Source organism: Pseudopipra pipra, chromosome 12, assembly GCF_036250125.1.
Source record: "Pseudopipra pipra isolate bDixPip1 chromosome 12, bDixPip1.hap1, whole genome shotgun sequence".
Taxonomy (NCBI): Eukaryota; Metazoa; Chordata; class Aves; order Passeriformes; family Pipridae; genus Pseudopipra; species Pseudopipra pipra.
Genome location: NC_087560.1, coordinates 17,300,731 through 17,320,978, shown reverse-complemented (window position 1 = coordinate 17,320,978; position 20,248 = coordinate 17,300,731). Strand labels below are relative to the sequence as shown.

At 41.9% G+C, this 20,248-nt stretch overlaps 1 long non-coding RNA gene across 1 annotated transcript in view; it reads left to right on the top strand.

Moving 5' to 3' along the window:
• The window catches only part of LOC135421014 (uncharacterized), a 151,454-nt gene that overhangs the window by 55,248 nt on the left and 75,958 nt on the right, over nucleotides 1-20,248 (top strand). The window contains exons 7-9 of the long non-coding RNA XR_010433820.1: nucleotides 1,556-2,479; nucleotides 2,826-2,944; nucleotides 7,493-7,654. This is a non-coding gene — a long non-coding RNA (uncharacterized LOC135421014). The remainder of the gene's footprint in view (nucleotides 1-1,555; nucleotides 2,480-2,825; nucleotides 2,945-7,492; nucleotides 7,655-20,248) is intronic.

Below are 20,248 nucleotides of genomic sequence, written 5' to 3'. Positions count from 1 at the left end.
TGCCTGTCAGCCTGTTTATTCCCAGATACTTGTCTGCCTTAGTGGTTTTGTCTTGCTCTTTTTTCTTTTTTTTTCTTTTCCTTCTAAGCAGTGGGAAAAACACCTGAATAATTCAGCAAGAACCTTTTACATTATGAAAAATATAATCAGCTGGCAGCGCTGAGATATCTTATTTCTACAGGATGCTAACTCAAGTATTACAAGTGACTGCAGAATTAATGCCAGAAAGCTGAAGGTGTGGATACACATTGTCCTCTTTGTTCAAGGCAGTCTCAGCCTGTGTGGAGAGCTGGGAGAAGATTGTGTATTCCTCACCGTGCCTACCTAGTGCCACTTAATAATTTAAATCCATTAATCGCTTAAGATGAACACTTAGTGTTGCTTGACTCACCACCACCAAGAGGAGGGTTTATCCAGGTTAAATAAAAGATCTTAAAATTTTGTCATCTTGCAAGGGCCACATCTTTCATTGTGAGAGGCTTTAGTTTTTATTGGGGAGTGGTGGGGGTGTTACTATGCCAAAAGTGCTTAAGTAAACAATCATATCCATACATCACAAGTAGATGTCTGAGAATATTAGCTGTTTATTTCTCTGACATACTCTGAGGAGTCTATGGGGGGCTCTTGCAGGAGTCAGGACCTCAATGTAATATACAAGCTTTGATTCTGATATTTCCCTTGATAACCGTGCTCTACCATATTGGGGTCGGAAGTCAGCAAAGGTTCATTGGCTGTTGTAATGCTCACTGTCACCAGTAATAAGTACAAAGGACTTGCTTTAAAAGCTGGCTTATAAAACTTTAAGGAAACTTGGATTGCTTAAGTGAACTTCCAAGGCTCTTTGGGGGCCAAGTGCACTTTGGTTGTCTACTTATATTAATTTCACAGAGTTTAAAGGGTCAAGCAATGCAGTTGGTGATGCTTATTAATTTATGAAACACAGAACCTTGCACTATCTCGCTTTGACCACTTTCCCTCTCCTTTTAGAGAATTTAATATACATTAAAGCTTGCTAGACAGGGGCGCCCTAAAGAATTAAGCCCAAAGTTCACAGCTGGACTAAAAGGTTCAAAGACGTTGTATCCGCAACACTGATTTGATTCCAAGTGACGTTCAAACAACGGAACCAAATTGTGAATGTTTGAATGTGTAAGGAAACAGCAATTAGAGGAATACCACGGAACGGCAAAGGATTAGGATTTATTTTCCTTAAAGTTGTAAAACTGATTACAGCCTTATTCTTTCTTTCATGGGGGGATGTGTTTGATCACATCAGCTTTTGGGGTCACTGGTTGTCAAGAACATATTTTGGTGTTACAACACAGCTTGCCAAGCTCTAGAGGTTCATACAGACCCAGTAACTTTACAGAATATATTTGATTGTTGTGGCCATGTGAACTGAGTTCTGGGTAGGAAAATATTAACCAGAAGGGAAGAAGAGAGCAAAGGGGACTGAAGAAACACGGTTAGGATTTAGAAACCTGACATAATCGTGTTCAGAGGTATTTCTGCATTCTGTTTACTTACTTTTGAATTGCTTTGGTGTCTTGTCCAGGGGAGATAATTCCAGAAGTCATTCACACCTGGGCTGCAAATTCAATACTGCATTCAGGTGACAAAGGGAACGTGATTGCTGAGCTACTCAGAAAATTGGAAATCAAATTGGCCGTGATGGTTGGTCTATGTGGTCTCCTTTTGGAATCAACAAGAGGGAGAAGAGAATGAAGGACAGGAAAATGGAAGTGTGTCCTGCTGTATGGAAGACGAGTTTATGTAGCCAGAGTTTGTAAGGGGGGAAGCAAATTTCATGTTATGCCAGCTCTGATTCCTGAGGCCTCGGGGAACGCTCACCTTGAGGAATGAGTTGTACTTCACTGGAAATTTGCTGTTGCAAAGAGAGACTCTTAACCCTGTCCCAGTGGTGAAGACTGTTTATATTGCAGCTGGGCCCCAACAGCCTCAGAGAAGGTTGTGGTGCATCACATGCTGGGAGAAAGTCTGTGACTGGAGAGAATTCATAGCTTTTCTGAGTGAAAAAGGACAAAAAATGTGTGTGTGGGACAAAACAGCTGGGAAGAATTTTGTGTGATCCATGGCACTATGTTTCCATCCAGAGAACAGAACTCACATGTCCAGGACTTCAGCAGCCTTACCCTTGCATTTTAAACCCTTTAAACAGAGAGAACAATGCAGAAAATCCCAGAGGACACATGAGAAAGGGGGTTGTACCTAATCCTTTTATAATTTCTTTGCATTTACTTGCTAACAAAATATATTTTTCTTTAGAATGACCTCTGAGATTTTATACTATGGGGTATTTGGTTTAAAATGTACTGTAACCTTCTTCTTTTTTAAAATTGATCAGATCAGCCTTGAACACTCAAAGAAAAATCTGCCTGCTCTGAATATTGCCTGAGGATTTAGAAAGGTCTTTCTTGGAAACAGAAGAACAAGATGAAACAATTATCTGTAAAGCATGGTAAGAGAGAAAAAGAATAAAGGAATGAGTTATGTTTGACTTGTCTTCTTCCAAGAGATGATTTTTTTCTGGTTTTTAGAGTAGACTTTAGATGTGGGAGATTTCCACTGTCTTGCTAGAACAAGTTTCAAAACATGGGCAGTTTTCCTCCTGCTCTGGTAACTTGTAAACCAAAAAAAAGTCTTTGTTTTGGCAACTTGATTTGCAGTCAGACTGTATTATTTATTTGCTGCTTCAGTTGTAGGAGAAACTTTTGTAATGACAGGTGTCAGTCAAATAAATATTTGTTTTCTTCCACCTGAGCAGAAGCAACACTAAAATTTCAACTGTGTTTTTAATAAACAAGGAGCCAATGGATGTGGGAGCAATGGAAACCCTCTGATCACTTACTCTGGAAGGGCTGATTGTCAGCCACACCTCGACGGCATCTGCTTGGAGATATAATGAAGAAAGATTATCATTGCTGTAAGTGACTGCAGTGACTCTGGTCAGTGAATAATAAAGACATTGTCTTAGTGATCAGCCCTGCCTCCCAGGTGCTAACACTGTTAAGTGATATCTCAGTGGGATTTTGGGTCCTCATTTATGTAACTGCAATAGAAAACCAGACATAATTAATTTCATGCCGTTCCCTGCACTTCTAAACTGAAAACTCAGTCATGACCAAAGTCAGCTTATTTCTGCACTGATGACTTAAAGAAGCAGTGAAACACCTTTAAACAAAGACCTTGGTTTAGTATTGATAGATCAATGCAAAATGTTGGCTGTATATGAGTTTTCTCCAGAGCCTCCTTTGGATCTTGGTGGGGTGGAGGAAGAGTGAGCCATTAGCTGTGTCCTGTGGAAATGTGGAAATAAAATACTCTTTTGGTATTCCAGCTCTTCCTGGGGTGCTGGCTGCTCTTGGGAATTGTACAGAATCCTTCTGTGTCTGTCCTTACTCCCCTTGATTTGTAGCTTCAACTGTGTGTGAAAGGAGCTTAAATATATGGCTCCATCTTCATAAAAAGGGACGAAAGTGAAAAATAAAATGGACCAGCCTGGTTCTGTTGGAGCATAACTAAAGTGTGGAGCAAGGAGAACTTCTAGATGTGCTTCTGTTTTACAGACTCAACCAAGCATCCCAAGGACTGCCTTGTTTAACTGGAAGTGGCCCCTGATTGTCCTGAGAAGGGTACCTGAATATCAGAGTAGGTTTCCAAGGCTTGGGAAGCTGACTGGAAGAATTAAAAGGTGCAAGAGAAGTCTCTGACTTTGAAAGCCTTTTAACATCCCCAAATTTCTGTTGTGGTTACAGATGATACAATGCAGAGTTGATAAATTCACCTGCTCTTATATCAGGCATTTCTGTAAAGGTTCTTTGGATTTCTTGCCTCTCTTGGTGACCATATTCCAGCTGAGTCCAGAACAAAGGGCAAAATCCCGCTGAAACAATCCGTCCCCAGGGGCTGGAGGCTCCTGCCTCTAATGTACAGATAAAAGTCAGTCATACCAGCTGCAGATGAAATCACAGAAGAAATCTTGCTAATTAGTTGCATGAACTTTGTTTCTGCCTGGTTTGAGATTCCCTCAGCCTTGCATAAAGACCTGGGCACCCATGCTGCACACCTCAACGGGGCTGTCGATCTTCCAAGGAAGACTAACAATTTTTTTTGTGCCTAAAATAGCCCTGCAATTACTTCTGCTCACATGGTCCCACAGTAACAAAATGGTTTCTGCTAACTGGGTTTGTTCACACGTGATTGAAAAGTTGCCCAACGTTGTTCTGCCAAGTTAGGCACTGATTCAGGTTTATGACCATATCATTAATATTTTAGTGCCGCATCAGTAACTGGTTGCTATTAATATGTAGTGAAACAGTGATATAAAAAGGGAGATGTTCCCAGTCATTTGGCAGAATTTGCATTACAGCTGGATGAAATTTATAACACATCTTCTGCAACCTACCAGTCTGAACTCCTGTTATTAATTTCTGCTGTGTTTATTTCTCCTTTATGTTCACTTTGGGCGATATTCTATCAAGTTTCCTGGCAAGCACCACAGTGGATATAGCTAATTTCAGCTGACTGCAGGGGAAGGACTCTGTAAAAAGTGAATTTTGAATTAGCACTGGTATTTGCAGCAAAAATCTCCCCCTGAGAAGTCTATTCCCCTCGGCCTGGCGTCAGCAGCACTTAAGTGCATGTGAATAGCCCTATTGACTTCAGGTAGGCAGCTGTTTAATTACCTTCCTGAATCAAGGCCAGGACCAGGAAACAAGCTCCCAGCACAGACCTGGGTGCCGGCTCGAACAGCTTGTCTCTCGAATGCCTGACTTCTGTGAGTGACCCACGGATTGTTTGACTCGGTAATTTGGCAAATCCTTTCCAGTCAAGAATAAATTTGAGGAAATCATCATTTGACGCACAGAGAGGTGAAATTTGTGCAGTGTATTTTTCATGATGAGGCAGCTATTGCCCAGATTTATTCAGCCTGCTTGGCTCTTCCTGTTTCAATAGGCCCAGCAATCACATTTTCTCCCCCCCCCCCCCCGTTTTATTTAGGAACTGTAAAATGACAGGTCTCTTGCCTTTCTAGCAGGCAAGCAGTGTGCTGTACACAGCATGCTGCACGCAGGAGGAGGAGGATAAAGAATGACATGCTACTCTGTAAGTTACAACTATTTTTTTTCAGGCTCGCATCTGCTCTTGTCCCTCTTCTGTTCTCAGATCACTCTTCGGCTTCCCTTAGGAATCCAGCTGTGTCATCACATTGTGTGGCATCCTAATATTTCATACTAAGCTGTAAGCCAATTAGGAATGACTACTTACCATGCTGAATCATAGGAAGAGAAAAGGATAATGTGTCCTTCATATAACGAACCTCCTCTTTTTTGGCAAGACAGATCACCTACGTGTTATATTTATAAGCCCTGTGGCTTTTCACTCTGCCCAATTAGGGTGCAGCTTCCCCTCACACTGCTGCAATATTTTAAGGGACTTATTTACGGATGGATGCTTATTGAAAATGCTGACCTGCTACCATTGTACCTCATGCCACCTTTCATCTTCAGAGGCTGAAACACTGGACAAAACTTGATGTTGTAATTACCTTTAACAGGATGAGAACACGAGTGCAGCAAAATATAAATACCTTGTCCTGGGGTCCTAAATGAACTGGTGACCCAGAATGAGGGTATAACATTATGGCATGCCACACAGGGTTGGGGGAGATGTTGATTAAAGTTAAACTGTAAAATAAAACCTCTTACATCTAAAAGGGAGAAGAATAAACCATTGATGTGCATTTGGGAATGCGTGAAGTGTTTAGTAATGAGCATCAAAGAGAAAGATATTAAAATATATTTCCCATGCCGAAGTAATTAATGGGCTATTGTGCCAGGTGTCTAAGCTGCTCAGAGGTCTGGGATAAACAGTGTTCCAGCAGAGGATGCAAAGCATGATTTATGATTAAATGGAATGACGTTACTTGTAGTGGAGCCTTTAGGATGCCCCCTTTCCTCCAACTGGTGTTTCTTTTTCCTAAGCTGCTTAAGGAGCTACCAATAGTATTTATTGTCTGGGAAGAGATGTACTCCTTTAAATTTGCCTTTGGATCTGAGCGGTGTTGCAAACTGAGGACTCTGGTGACCTGTGTCTGGTACCTGCCATCCTTCAAACCTTGCCTAGTCTTGTTAGTCCTCACTGCAAAGCAAGCAGGGCAGCACAGAAGCAAGTGAAGTCCCACCCTCAGGTGACAGATTTTGTGTGCAGTCGAGGTAGGGATCACGTTCATGGAAGAGCCCTGGCTGTGGATACATCCAGAGAGAAGAGATGGCCTCTCAGATTTGCCTCCCCAAACTGTATTTTCCAAACCAAATTCAGCCATTTTTGTTGCCTCTGCTGCTCAGAGGGGTTGTAGCTAAACCAAATGTGTGTCTCTGGTTTCAGACTTGAGCGGGGCCCAGCCATACCCTGCCAGGGTTCAGTGTCTGCTCTGCTGGTCACATCCTCTTGCTTTTCCTCAAAATACCTCTGAGATAAGCAAGTTCTCCCACAGCCTGCTGGGAAAGAGCAGTGCAGAGTCAAGGCTGAACACGTGGGGCTGAAAGCACAGAGGCAGACAGCTGTAGGGGATCAGGGAGATCCCATTTGCTTTCCAGGGTAACTAAGCCCACCTGTGCTGAGCATGTTAGAGGGCTCAGATCTACGTGGTGAACTCTAATGGTAAGGTAGGGTTAAAGATGCTGCAGTATAAAAGCTTCTGCAAGTAGAAGAAAAAGGCTTATGGTATTTTTCTTGCTGGGAGAAATCTTCAGTAAGTTGAGGTTAGTTCTGGTGTAAGGGTTTTGTGCTTTATCTGGGATAATGCTTGTTTTATAAACACTGGGGTTCAGAAACCTCTTGGCATTCAAGAGAAAATTGCCTGTTTAAGATCTGTACCTTTTTGTATTGTTATTCAAAAATGTCTCAGTTAATCATTGCAGAAGGCCTTGCCAGCCTGTGTTGCAAAATTCCTTTTTATTTTTTTTTAAATACAAGATGTATGCAATTTATGTTGTTCCTCTCCACATAGATAAGGACTCATCTCAAATGTCAGGGTGGGGGAGGAAAGGATACCTGACCCAGAGGGCAGGAATATTGAATGCACTGGTGTTGGACTTGACATTCCTCTAGTGTTCTCTGTAATAACATCAATCTCCAGGAACCCTCCTGATATAAATACAGAGCTGCTGTGCTTAATATATATTTCCAAAGGAATTTCATAGTAATTGAGTATTAAATGATGTCCAGTTATCATAAAGTGTTACTGTTTTTATTAAAAATTATAAATGGGCTTCAGCAGAACAGAATATACCAGATTGACACACCATCCCTATTAGTCTTTATGTTATAATTGTCATTGACCGCCTTTACTGTATTATTTCTAGATGGTTCATAATTTTCCCAGCTGAACAAATGAAGATTTGTGAGCAAAGAAAGGCACTGACTGGATTATGTAGTGCCATTGATTTTTATTCTCCTTGTTTCACAGAATACACTAAAAAAATCTTGCTGTCTCTGTGATGGGCCTTATTAGCACCCAGAGGAGCTGGTGTGAGCTGATGGCAGTAACATGTGTGCTGCTCTGGAAATCTCAGCTTGAGGAGAAGGAGATGGCAGAGCTGGCCCTGGGATAAATCTGCTGGATGTCCAGGTATGACCTGAGCAGTCAGGATTTGGGGGGTGGGTGTGTTTGCCCAGTGTGCAGGTTGCAGTCAACTATCACAGATCCCTGTCTGCAGAACCACTGACCTGAGGGCTGCACAAAGGGAATAGGGGTGACTGTTTTGGAGGCAAAGAAGGGCCTGTATGGGATGCTGTGTCTCATTCAGTAACATTTAATCCTGAAAAAGATGATGGCAGATATCCCATCCCTGGAAGTGTTCAAGGCCTGGTTGGATGGGGCTTGGAGCAACCTGGTCTAGTGGAAGGTGTCCCTGCCTATGGCAGGGAAATTGGAACTAGATGATCTTTAGGTCCTTTCCAACTCAAATCACTCTGGCTCTATGAAATACTGGCATTTCCCTTCTCTACAGATGATGGATTTTGCACAGCTTATCAAAGTAGCCCCACCCACATTGTCTCTCTTCACTGTGACTTTCAAAGCTTTTCAAGTTTGAAGAACAAAACCAAAGCGGATGTTATGAGGGCATGGTTCAGTTTGTGGGAAATTTGGGGATGCTTGCACATTAAAAATTCCTGAAAAAATAGGTTAAATATAGAATGGTTTCTAAGATTTGAAATGGTTTCTCAGATTTGAAAATTGAAAACTGATATTTATTTGTAAAATGTGACCCAAATCTATTACTTATCTTATTCCTTCTAAGACTGTAAAAGAGGTAATTAAGTGTTCACAGCAGAAAGGATGTTACAGAACATTGCTACTCCATTTTATTGTCATTAAACAACAAACGATGAGACACCAAGAAATAGGAGGGGAATGGAAGTTATGGCAGGATTCATTATTTATGTGTATGTTCTTGAGGCTTGAATGAAATGACATGTGTGGGCTAGAAATACAGCTCTTTCTATCCTTCAGTCAAGTCTAATGTGATAGTACTTACCTTTTAGATGCCTGTATCTCTTGTCGGATCTTGATGCATCATCTAGTTTAGATTAGTAATTTGGCTTTTTAATTAGCAGGGCTTCACTGTGGCCTGTTTGGCTCTGCTGCTGATCTTTGTATTATCTGTAGAACACAGCCCATGGGAAGATGACCAGGAATGCCTAAAACCTTGTACAAAGCATTAAATGTGCTTTCTGGATCAGAAAATGTCAACAAACCCTCTTATACCGATATATAAGTTTCTGGGAACTTTCTGGAGTTCTATCCCAACTACATGGGAAAATACCTGTCCAGTTAAAATGAAAAAAGGTGTTTCTGACTGTGGGAGTAAGGAGGGGTACAAATGCAGCCCAATCTTTCCCCTTACTGTTTATTAATGCAGCCCCTGCTCCTCCTGAAAGCCATAACTGCCCTGTGTGTTCTGGTTTGTATAAGAAGTGACAGGAATTACACAGTCTCACTCCACAGACCAAACTTTTCACACAGCTCAGATAGAAATGAGCCCCTGGGGACTCACAGGATGCTGCCTGTGCTCTGTGAGGCTCCGTGATGGCAAAGCCAGCTCTCAGTTGTTAATCCCAACACATCATACAAGACACTTTCTATCTCCTCCTGTAATGTTAATGCAGCTGGAATTCCATAAATCAAATCTCAGCAGTAAAAAGGTTAATAAGTTTACACTATATAATTGAAAGCCATATTGGTGATTAAAAGGATTTTATATATCAGTTTTCTGGGTCACCAACTAATTATTTTTGGTGGCCTGTAATAAAACATAGCACCATAGGCAGATAGAGGCTGTAATCACATAATATATGAAAAAAAGCATTTACATTTATTTGAGACGAGGTTGTGTACACCAGCTTGTTGAATAGCCTTTGAGGTACATCTCTCCCAGTTTGGAGACAATGGGAGAACTCATGTTCCATGTACTTGGTCAGGTTCATCCAAAGTTATTGGACTGAGTTTTGAGGTCTGGCACTCTCTCTCCAGAGTGAAGCCCAAGGGAACCAGCTGTCACCTGTGATGGAAAGGTTCTGCTGAGGCACTGGGGATCAGATTGCTATTATAATTCATTTTAATGCATTCTGCACGTACTAATCATTTATTGGAACAGGATCTTCTGTAATAGGGACATGACTAGCAAGAGACAGAGATGATGGATCGTCCTTGCCTAGAAAGGATAGTTAAAAAAGACAAACAAAAAACCCCACACCTTCTGTACAAGGGGCAGGTGTGTGTGTGTATGTACTAGGGATTGGGTATTCAATGTGGAGATGGAGAAAAATTGAACTCAAAGCTTGAACTGAAATCTCTACAGTAAAAAAAGGAACCTTCTGTACAAGGGGCAGATGTGCACGTGGGCACAAAGGATCATGTATTCAGTGTGGAGACAGAGAAAAACTGAACTCAAAACTTGAATTCAAATTTCTACTATTCTGTCAGACTGAAATGCCTTTTGGAACCAAGAACCCAGGCACAGATGTTCCAAACTCATGCCTTTGTTTTGCAGGTTGTATATTTTAGTGTATTTCTCTGATTGCATCAAGAAGCAGCTGAGGGCAAAGGCAGGTGGGCTTGCAGGGAGGTGTGTTGGCACAAACAGCTCAGGGGTCAGTTCTGTAGTCTCTGGGACCTCCTGTGATCCTGTGTGAGGTGACACAATCACAGCCTGTGTTATGGTTAAACAACCCACTGCTGATCTCAGTTGTTCTGCCTGTTAAGCAAAGGGCAAACAGCACGATACGCTGAGCACTGGGCACGTCGTTCCCACCATCAGAGCAGGATCTGAGATGTGACCAGAAACAAATGACCTGATGTTCAAATCCCTCCTGGACTCCCACTTTGGGGAGTGGGACCTTCTGTGACAAATATGTTTCTGTAATATTTTTTTAAGATCTTTTCACTACAGCTGTTAAATTGGCAAATCATTAACTCTTAAATGCCTATTGCATAAAATTGGTGCCACGACACATTGTACTGTAATGAGCTAAGGTTCAAGTTCTTCGCTGCTAAAATAATTTGCTTGTCGTCTACTGTATCTAAATAGGAGCTTTTCTGTGCTGAAAAGAACATCTTTTTATTTAAATTAAGCTCTTAAAGTGTTTCCTAGCAGCATAGCTAAGGGGATACTTGATTTTAAACACAGGCTGGCGAGGTTAAAAGTGGAACGGCAGTCGGGTGAATAATGGCCTATGAGTCAGCTGCTGAACTGGACTTGACAACCTCCATGTCACCACCAGGTCAGAAGTCATTTTTGTGACAGTTTGAGGGTAAAGAAGTAAAAAATAAACTGGTAGTTTCCACTGGTAGAAGGCCATATCAGGGCTTTCTGAACAAAGACTGAGAAGGGGAAAAGTTAAGCAGCAATAGCGCAAATAAGGAAAGAGTGTGGGTATGAATTGCATCAGTGTAGGTGATTCAAATACCTCAGTGCACCTTCTGAAGTTCAGAGGACAAGCAATGTTGTTAAAGAGTCTGACTGCTGGAGTCCTGGCTGACACCAAGCAGGCCTCCCTCCCAGGGGTCTCTGCAGCTATAACTTGGTTAGATTTGATTTGAGCAATTTGGGGCTAAGAAAGAGCCAAGTAACACTTCTGCAATCTGCTGTTGTTACAGGGTGGAACAGCAGAACTGCTCGCCTTGCTGTCACTTTGTTCGGTCTCTCTCTTCGGAGAGATTTTTGTCACCGGATTGGTAATATCAGGAAGTTGTTATTTTTTCACACATAATCAGCAGCAGAAAGAGCATGGTCCTGTTTCAGCCTCCAGGTGCTTACAGACATCTTTGTTAAAACTGACGAGGAGGGTGAGAACCGAATCGAAAGAGATGACAAGGTGACTTAGACAAGGCTTAGTGGTAAGGGAGTGCGTGGGAAGAGAGGGATATCATTGCTTTCCTGGGAAAGGACTCCTGCCTCTGACACAGAGAATCTAGTTCTTCTGAATAATAAAATGACAGCAATATCTGAAGGGAAATAACGTATTCTGCATAAGTATTCCCGTTCAATAGCGTTGATAGAGGTAACAAATTGCTCTGTGTTGTTCACTCCTTGTGACACATATGGAATGGTGTCCTCTGGATGGAGCTTCTGTCTGATATATTTTAGGTAGCATAAGCAAGGATGGGAGGATCCCAAAAACTGTTCTGAACCTGACCTAGAACAAGAGGTCAGGACCATAATATGGCCTCTACTCCTCCTTGTCACTGAAGTCCTTTCAATTCACGCCTTATTGCGTAAGTTCAATATACTTTTGGGCTAAAGCTCTCCCGAGCACTTAGCTCTCTAAACTCCCTACTCAGCAGGTGGCTTATTTAAATGTGGCTGTCAGCTTGGCCAGTGGCCAAAAGCAAATGGCTCGATGCGTGAACCGCAGTGTTTGGGTTTAATTCTGCTCTCGCTCCTGCCAGCACAATCCTCCTGGCTCCGGTGGGGTTGTGTGGGGTACAAGTGAGTGCAATATAGGGCTGTCTGCTCAACTGTTTGTCAAATAAATCTATGGCCAGTCATTTGCATTATGTCAGCTAAACATTTGCCTGGCACTTTTCTCATCTGCGAGCCAGGGAGGAATTCTGGGTTGCTTGAAATGAAAACCATCGTTGTCAGCTCACACTTATCCAACGAGCGTTTCTCCCATCGCGTGTACGTAACTTATTTTGCAACCCACAGCCTCGAAGAGGAAATGTGAAGTTTTTCTAAACATCCAGTACAAATGGGGATATTAGCTGCTTAATTGAGTCTTCAAAATTTGGGTCTTATGGCTGAGCAAGTGAGATGGAAGGAGGAAGGAAGCACATGGTTTAAATTAAATATACGGAAAATAACTGCCGAATGATAAAAATGTATTTTAAAAGTAAGCAAACCTGTTTTCCCTCTGCCTCTCCATTAAATGTGTCAGGAAAGGGCCTTTACAACTAGATGGTAATTAGAGAGGAAAAAGCACTGCTGGCAGAGCAGTCAATCTATCACATCCTCTACTGCCTAAATGTTACCAGCAATTAAACAAGTTAGTGGGGGAAAAACTTGACAAGCAAGTTTTATCACAGAATCATCTTGGTGTCAAAGTATGGGGTGCTCTTGTTAGATTCCCTTGTGCAACCCCAAAGATTTAAAATCCAACCCCAGGAATACATGTTCAAACCAAAGCAACTATTTTCTTTCCCAGACTACCCAGGCGCAGGGAAGATTAGAATGCTAAAAATAAAACAACCTTTCCCACCTCCCCCTTCCTCTCCCCTCCAAAGTCAAATCTGTCCAGGTTGACTGCTCCATTAAATTCAAGAACAAAAAGTTATAAATTGAACATAGGGAGAGCAGTGCCTTTTCTTAAAGTGATGTTTCCTCGCCTTAATGGATTTAGCTATGGCAGGGAGTCAGAGAGAAGCTGTCTTAACTAAATCTTTGACTGATTATGCATTTTTTTTCTATTCATACAAGATAGATTCATCATTCCAATTTGTCAAGCTGGCGAAGTTCCAATTAATTACACCAGGAAAAGCTCAAGCTGCATTAGGCCTCTGTCAGGCCTAATCTAGTGCTTCATTTACTGGAGCCTCAAATGAAGAGATATCAGAGGTGTTGTTCCTCTTGGTACTTAATTTGATGAATGCCCTAGCAGCACGCTCAGTGGCAGAGGTGTGTATGTGTGTGTCTCTTCATCAGCCACCACTGCTGAAGTCGTCATGCTTTCTCTACTAATTTGAGGGCTCATCTGTATACTGGATGTTTTTTTGGAAGGTCTATTCTTCATCGACATGCCAAGAGGTTTCTTCTGCGTGTGCATGTGCCTGGGTGTGTTTCCAGATATGCTGGACCTGATTCTGATCTCAGTGGCGTGGTGAGGTGGGATTCATGGCCTTAAATGTGAATGTAAAGCAATACAAGTTAGATTGGCTGCTGCAAAGGGTTGTAAATTTTGAAGTTACTGTTGCGTGTTTGCAGAGGACGAGTGGCTTTGCACATTGCTTCATGTAGTGCTGATAAGAACGTGGGGGTTATCATCCATGCCCACTGTAAAGGAGCGTTCAAAAAGCTTGAATAACCCGAACAATTCGTTTGCTCAGTGGATTTGAATCTTTGATATACATACATATGTGCTGTATCAATACAGTGAAGGAGTGTATGCAGGTACAGACAGACTCTGACACCACACTGGTGGGCTGCTATTGACTATATACATCCTATCCTAATTCTTAAATATTTTACAGTAAAGACACTATGGACCAAGAACATATGTTTCTTTTCTGCAGCACTTTACGTACGAACTATTCAGCATAAGGTGCCAGAATGCCAATATGTTTAGCTTACTTTTGGCTTTTAACCACTGCTGTGATTAAAGATGTAACTGCAGCAGTGCTGTCACTTTGCACGTAGGTTTAGGTGTCTCGGAAAGGATGCAGCATTAGCCAAGAGTAAAGTAGCTGTGTACCTTGGCTGAGTATAATGCTAAAAGTCTTCATTTGCCAGCAGTTACCATGCTGGGTTTCTGAGTTTATTTTCCACCGACTGTGTTTGAGGGACTGGTGTGTGCAATGATGATTTTTAATGGCAGCTATCAGACATGCATATGGTGCTCAGCAGGAGACTATTCAGAGCAACCAAGGAGAGAATTGATGCACTGATGACTGTAGTGCGACAACTCTGTAGACAGTTTGGACCTCTCAACTGGTGCTCATTTTTGGAAGGAGGGCCTTTGTATCTGTTAATACATCAAACTTGCATCTGTCATTAGTGTGTCAAAACGAGGTAAGCCCAGTTGTACTGGAGAAACACCCTAAATCTTTTCCTGGGTGAGATTTCTGTAAGCGTTTCACTTTTGTTTCAGCACAGAATGAAATAAGGAAATTTAAATCCCCATGGGAAACGTTGAAGGGAGAGACAGACTGCAATTCTAATGATCTTTTTTCATTCTGCACAGGGAGGTTTTTCCTAGATGTATACATTTGAGGTTGGTTCTTAAATGTTCTGCTTAAGAAGTCACTAAGGACCAAAAGCATATGTTTCTTTTCTGCAATACCTTATGTATGAATTATTCAGCATAAGGTGCCAGAATGCCAATATGTTTAGCTTACTCCTGGTTTTTAGCCTTATGTTTTATGTTGAGCAGGTTGTTTAAACTCACCTGTTGAACTTGAAATAACTAAAAGCCTTCGTATAGTCTGGGCCAGACGACAGTGAGCTCTTGTATTTTCCAAGTCTCTAGACTGGGCCTTTGGTTGTTGTATTTGTACCCATCTGCTATGGGCTGACTTGGGTTTGCACCCAGCAGTTTCTTTTAGGTTTGCTGATATTTGTCTTGGGTTTACAAGCCTACTGGGGTATTTTGTGAGTGCTTTCAATGTATATTAATGCCAGGAGGTACCTGAGGCTGTCCTAAGCTGTCAAGAACAACGTACCTGCTCTAGATATTGTTTTGACTGTTTCTTTTTCATTGCACCACCAAGGTAGTGTTGGAGTGAGGTCTATCCTTTAGAGAAATGAGCAATGTTTGTCCTTCTGCTGAGGAGACACAAGGTTGGAGGCTTAATGAATGTGTCCATGGGCTGTCTTCTCCTCTCGTTGTGTGCTGATTGACCTCAGGGTTTAGCAGAAATGTGTCCCTGGAGGTGTATTGGACTTGTGCCGTTACAAATTAAAAGGAACAAAAGGGAATGTACATAACCTACTACCAAAGGATTGTATTCACCCTTGCTTTGGGACCAAAATGAAGTTTATTCACCGCTAAAGTCTCACCTGACCTTTGAAAATATAGCCTACACAGTGCAATCATCACACTTGGTGGCTTAAAGGCTCTGATGATTCCTGAGTCATTTAAACAAGGCAGAAGTGATCTCTTATGGACGCAAGAAGTCCTGAAAAGGCCATAATCCAACCAAAATTTCTTTCTTCAAGGACGTGCCCTAGAAAGCTAAAGCTGTTCTTCCTTCTGTTCTCAATGAATTTTCATCTGCATCCAACACTGAATTCAAACTCTGCAGTAGTTTGGGTCATCACACGAGCATCTGTCTCTGAGGAATGATTACAGATGATGAGTTATTACCTTTATATAAGGGGTAATTAATGCTTCCCACTCTGACTTTAATGAAAGGATTTCCTGATGGGGAGGGGGACACACAAGGAATATATTGTATCAGTAATGCCCCTTTGGGAGTTATTGGCACCAAGTCTACGGTTAATAATTTGGAGTAACAAATAAATGTGAGCAACTTATGATATATGTATGAAGAGAGAGGTGTCAAATTACTCATTATGAATTATTCTGCTAGTTCTGATGATGACCCAGCTGTTGAGGAGGAAAAGAAAGCTAGAGAGACCCTTTTGCAGTAATTTTGTTCCTTTCAAATGGAAAAATATAAACTTCCTCTGAGAACAGAGAATTAGATAAGACAAAAAGAATGGGATCCCTGCTCCAAATCCATTTTTTTTTTTAGCTTAATGTACACTAATGGATAATAAAAATGGTTGATTAATGAACAGCCGGCACACCAACCAGCTGAAAAAACACATTTTGGCAGTCAGCACTTGCAGAATCCATAGGTTAAGGACAAATTCAACCTCTGTCACTGCTCTCAGTATGGTCAGGTGCCCTTACCCAGATAGGAGTGTTTTCATGAAGGAAGGCCAGACTGTGTGTGTGTAGTACATATGTGTATGTGTGTGTAGATGTACACACATTGCCTACTACATCTTTAGGCAGATTTTTGGATACTCTTTAGTTGTAATACCTGAAGAAACTTGATTGAATGGCAAACCAGTGTCTGGCAACAAGGGAGCAAATCTGAGAGAGGTCAGTGCCAAGGCACACCCCCAAGTTGCCATCTGACTGTAAAAAGGTTCTTGCTCCCTTGTTGGGCTTCTTCTCTTCCTCTTCTCAAATGTGGAGGTGAAACATCTCCCATTAGCTTCTTTTCTGTCTCTTTAACAATGTGCTTTTTCTGAGAGGATGATGCAATTAATACCTGTGTGTGAACCCCAGTGCCTTTGGTGAGAAATGATGTCTTGAGCCACCAAAACTGAGAGTGAGCAGAGGCCCTAAACCCTCCTGGATTTGGTAACTTGGTCCCAAACTCTCTCAAGGCACTGAAGGAGATTTTGCTCAGCTTTTCTAACTCTGAAGACAGAGTTAGGACAGCCTGAGCCAAAGCAGTCTGAAACTATGTGAATCAAAAGAAAATAATAACAGGATTTCTGTGGGGCTTTGTCATGTTTGAATATATTGCCTTTAAATATGTGGTGAAGAAAATATCTCTGCTATGTGATGCTTGGTCAGGTTTAACACTCTCATGTCAAAGGGTCAGAAAACATTAATACTCCCTTACTGATGAACCCTTTTCTAAAATATTAATAAACTCACCTGGCAGCCTGTGTGCCATCCCTGCTTTGTGTCTTGCACGCTGTGCTCACGTCTGATTAAAATGTGAGCTGTCCAGGGCAGGACCTGTCTTCAGTGCTGGCTTGCTTACTGGTGCTATTATAAATAATTAAGATAATTATCCAATATGTTTATGACAACTGACTGCTTTGGGTCGGCTTCTCTGAGGGCTCCTGTCATCAATGAAAATTCTGCAAATGGAGGGGTTTGCAGACTCCGGTGCCAAAGATGGATTACCTGGAAGCTTTCAGAGCTATAAACAATGCACTTTCCATTTGCCTCTCCATCCTGTATGGAAATGATCAGAAACTGTAATTTTACAGTGTGAGTAAATGGGTGAGAGATGTCAACAGCACGAGTGAGACAGAGGCACTCTCTTTTGCGATGCCAGCTCCCAGAATATTAAGAGTTTGCCAAAGGCGTTTCAGAGATAGGTTTCCTATCTTCATCAATAATTTAAAGCATTCCCAAGTCTCCTCTGAGTAACTTGGAATAAGAGCTGAAGGCACGGATGTCAGAAGGCAGAGTGACTCCCAATTAGTCAGGTAGAGTGCCTTCTTGTTGACTCAGCCAGGGCAAGGGTAGCTATAAAACCCAGGCTCGAGTCCTTATAGATTCCTTAATAGTTTTCTTCTTTAAATCTGTGGTAATTTGTAAGAGATGAGTGGGCAGTCCAGTCCCTAATTCACTGGGGTGTTCATTAGTGCCATGGAAAAACGCACAGGATGTTCTGTAAGTTGGCAGATTTAGTTGCTAACAGGAGATGGGTTGGAGAATCAGCACCACCTTGTACGTGAGCAAGGCCCAGGAAGAGGTGGCAGCTTTTAAAAGCTGCTGGAAACTGTGGCATGGCTTGGGGGCATTATTAACCAAGAAGAGTTTGGAGTTATGCCTTCCAAGCTGGGAGTTGGTCTTTGAAAGCATTGCCATTGGGATTGTTGGATCTACATGGAGTTTTGAGGAAGTGATGGTATTTTGTCCTTGCACATGTGGGTCCTATTACAGCATTTTGGTGTCATGCAGAAAGTTGCTCGTGGGCCCCTAAATCTGGGTCACATGAATGCATTGCCCTGAATCAGACAATTTGCAGTAGCTCTCTGGCTGCATCTATCTATATGTGTCATAAAAACTCTTGAGTGTCCTATCTTGAGCATGCTAAACGTGTTTATTTACCACACAGCTTATTGTGCACTAAACTCACCCACATGGCAGGCAATTTTCTAGTGCTTAGGCCACTATTTGACCCAGCTGCCATGGAGAGGGCTATATTAAGTCCAGCTGATCAGGGCTGTCTCCACAGTGGAACAGGAAATTAGTCTCTATAGCTGTGTGACTCTGTCAGCTTTTTTACGCATTTCACACAACTAATTTCCTATAATGTGCAGCTTTTCCTACTTTTTTTCTTTTTCCCTGGTGTGAGTAACATTATTTTGATATTGCATTCCCTGATGTGGTATTCAAATCTTAAACATGACACTAATTATGTATTATTCTTTTCTATTTTTTTAACTTTTCTCCTGACACTGCTTATTGCACCTGTTTATGCCCTAGTGTTTTTAACTGCGTGTGTTTCCATCCAAAACATGCTGGTTCCTTGCACTTGGTTTGGAATTGTGTTTTGCTGCTCACTTCTACATTTAATCACAGTTTGCAGTGCTTGCCTGGCCCAGTGGCAGCACTTGACTGAATCTTTCCTCCTTTGAAAAAACATGGATTTTTCAAAGCTGTCCCTTGTACTGTTGAGATCAGATTTTTAAATAGCTAGTTACTAAGAAAAACATTACAAGTGCCTTGAAGACAGAAGTTTTGGGGATTAAGGAGCTCTGGAAAACTGCAGGTGAAGAGAGGATGAAGAGGGTGGGGTTGCAGTGAAGTGGGGATTTGTTCCCCCCCCATAGGCTCATGTTCCAGCACTGACTTCAGTCATTGTGCAGAGTTGCAGATGTTGTTGCTCAGGCCCCAAGTCTTGTCTTCTTATTTTATCTATCTAAAATCAGGAATCTCATTCCATGAGGAACATATCTTCAGCTCTGCAACTCAGCTCTTCAAGGAGCAGGGTGTTATTATCAAGTGATGACAGTGTCTCACATATGGCTTGAGTTGTCTGTGTAGGCAAAGCCACTCCATGCATGCTCCTATCTCATGGCAAGTGCAAGGTAATTCATGTATCTGAGATTAAAACTCCAGATATTTGATGCTTCAGGTCTTGTCACTGCTTTTTGTTAATATGACAGAATTTATTCAGCTGCAAAATATGGTTTGACATTCAATCCCATTGTCCTGCATCCTTAAACTCCTGGGAAACTGTGTGATCCATGGCAGGACTAAATTCTCAACTAAATTACACTTCTTTGGGTCTAAGGCTGCTCCTCTACACTGCAAGGATTTTGTCCCTGCTCTTCCCTGCTGTAGAGTGTCACCATCCTGTGCTTTATGCCTTGGGTTTTACTGATCAGGTGGCTGGAGAGCTGGTAATATGCCACTGGGCCAGTGGCTTAATGCAGGAATTACTGGAAGCAGCAGTCTTGGAGTGCTTTTTATGAAGATAACAAGGCTTTTTCAGACATAAAAAGCAGGAGAAATGCTTATTAGTTATGGGGAAGGTGAAAGGCTTACAAAACTGATTAGTGTAGCAGTGTGGTCAGATTGAAATGAAAGCTCAGTGGCATAATCGTTAATTGGGTGCTTACTTACCTACTAATTTGAGCTTGGATGTCAGCAGTACTGCACTTCATCTCAAACCAGAGGTCAGGCTTTAATGCTACATCATAAATTACGTAAAGGCACAACACTAACAATTAGATAATTATGGAGACCCATGCTGTTGCAATTTAACTGGGCAAGTTCAGGGCAATCATGACAGGAATAGTGCTTAACCCTGAATCTGCTGCCTTTCTTTCAACCTGACAGCCAAATATATGTGGCCAAGGAGGTACCCAGCTGTCTGGCAGCCCACAGGTTAAAAGCATCTTCCTCTATTAGTCAGATTCATCAGATGGCTGAGGCGAACTCTGAGGCAATATTGCAAAAACATTAATTATGGTTCAGAAAGAAAAGCCTGTGTTTTAATCTGCAGGAGATTCTGGGCAGGGCACAGCAGTCAGAACAGTTTTTTGTGTTCAAGGCACCATTGTGGTTTTTTTATTTGTTTCTAAGCCAAGGCTATGTATATGTTCAGTTTATTTACTTTGCCTAAATAAACCACCAAGCCAAAAATAAGGTTATCTGCAGGGATCTCTTTCCATACATCCATGCTGCACGGGACAGACATGCCAAACCTCCCATTTCCAGTCCTGGAGTCATTCCATTG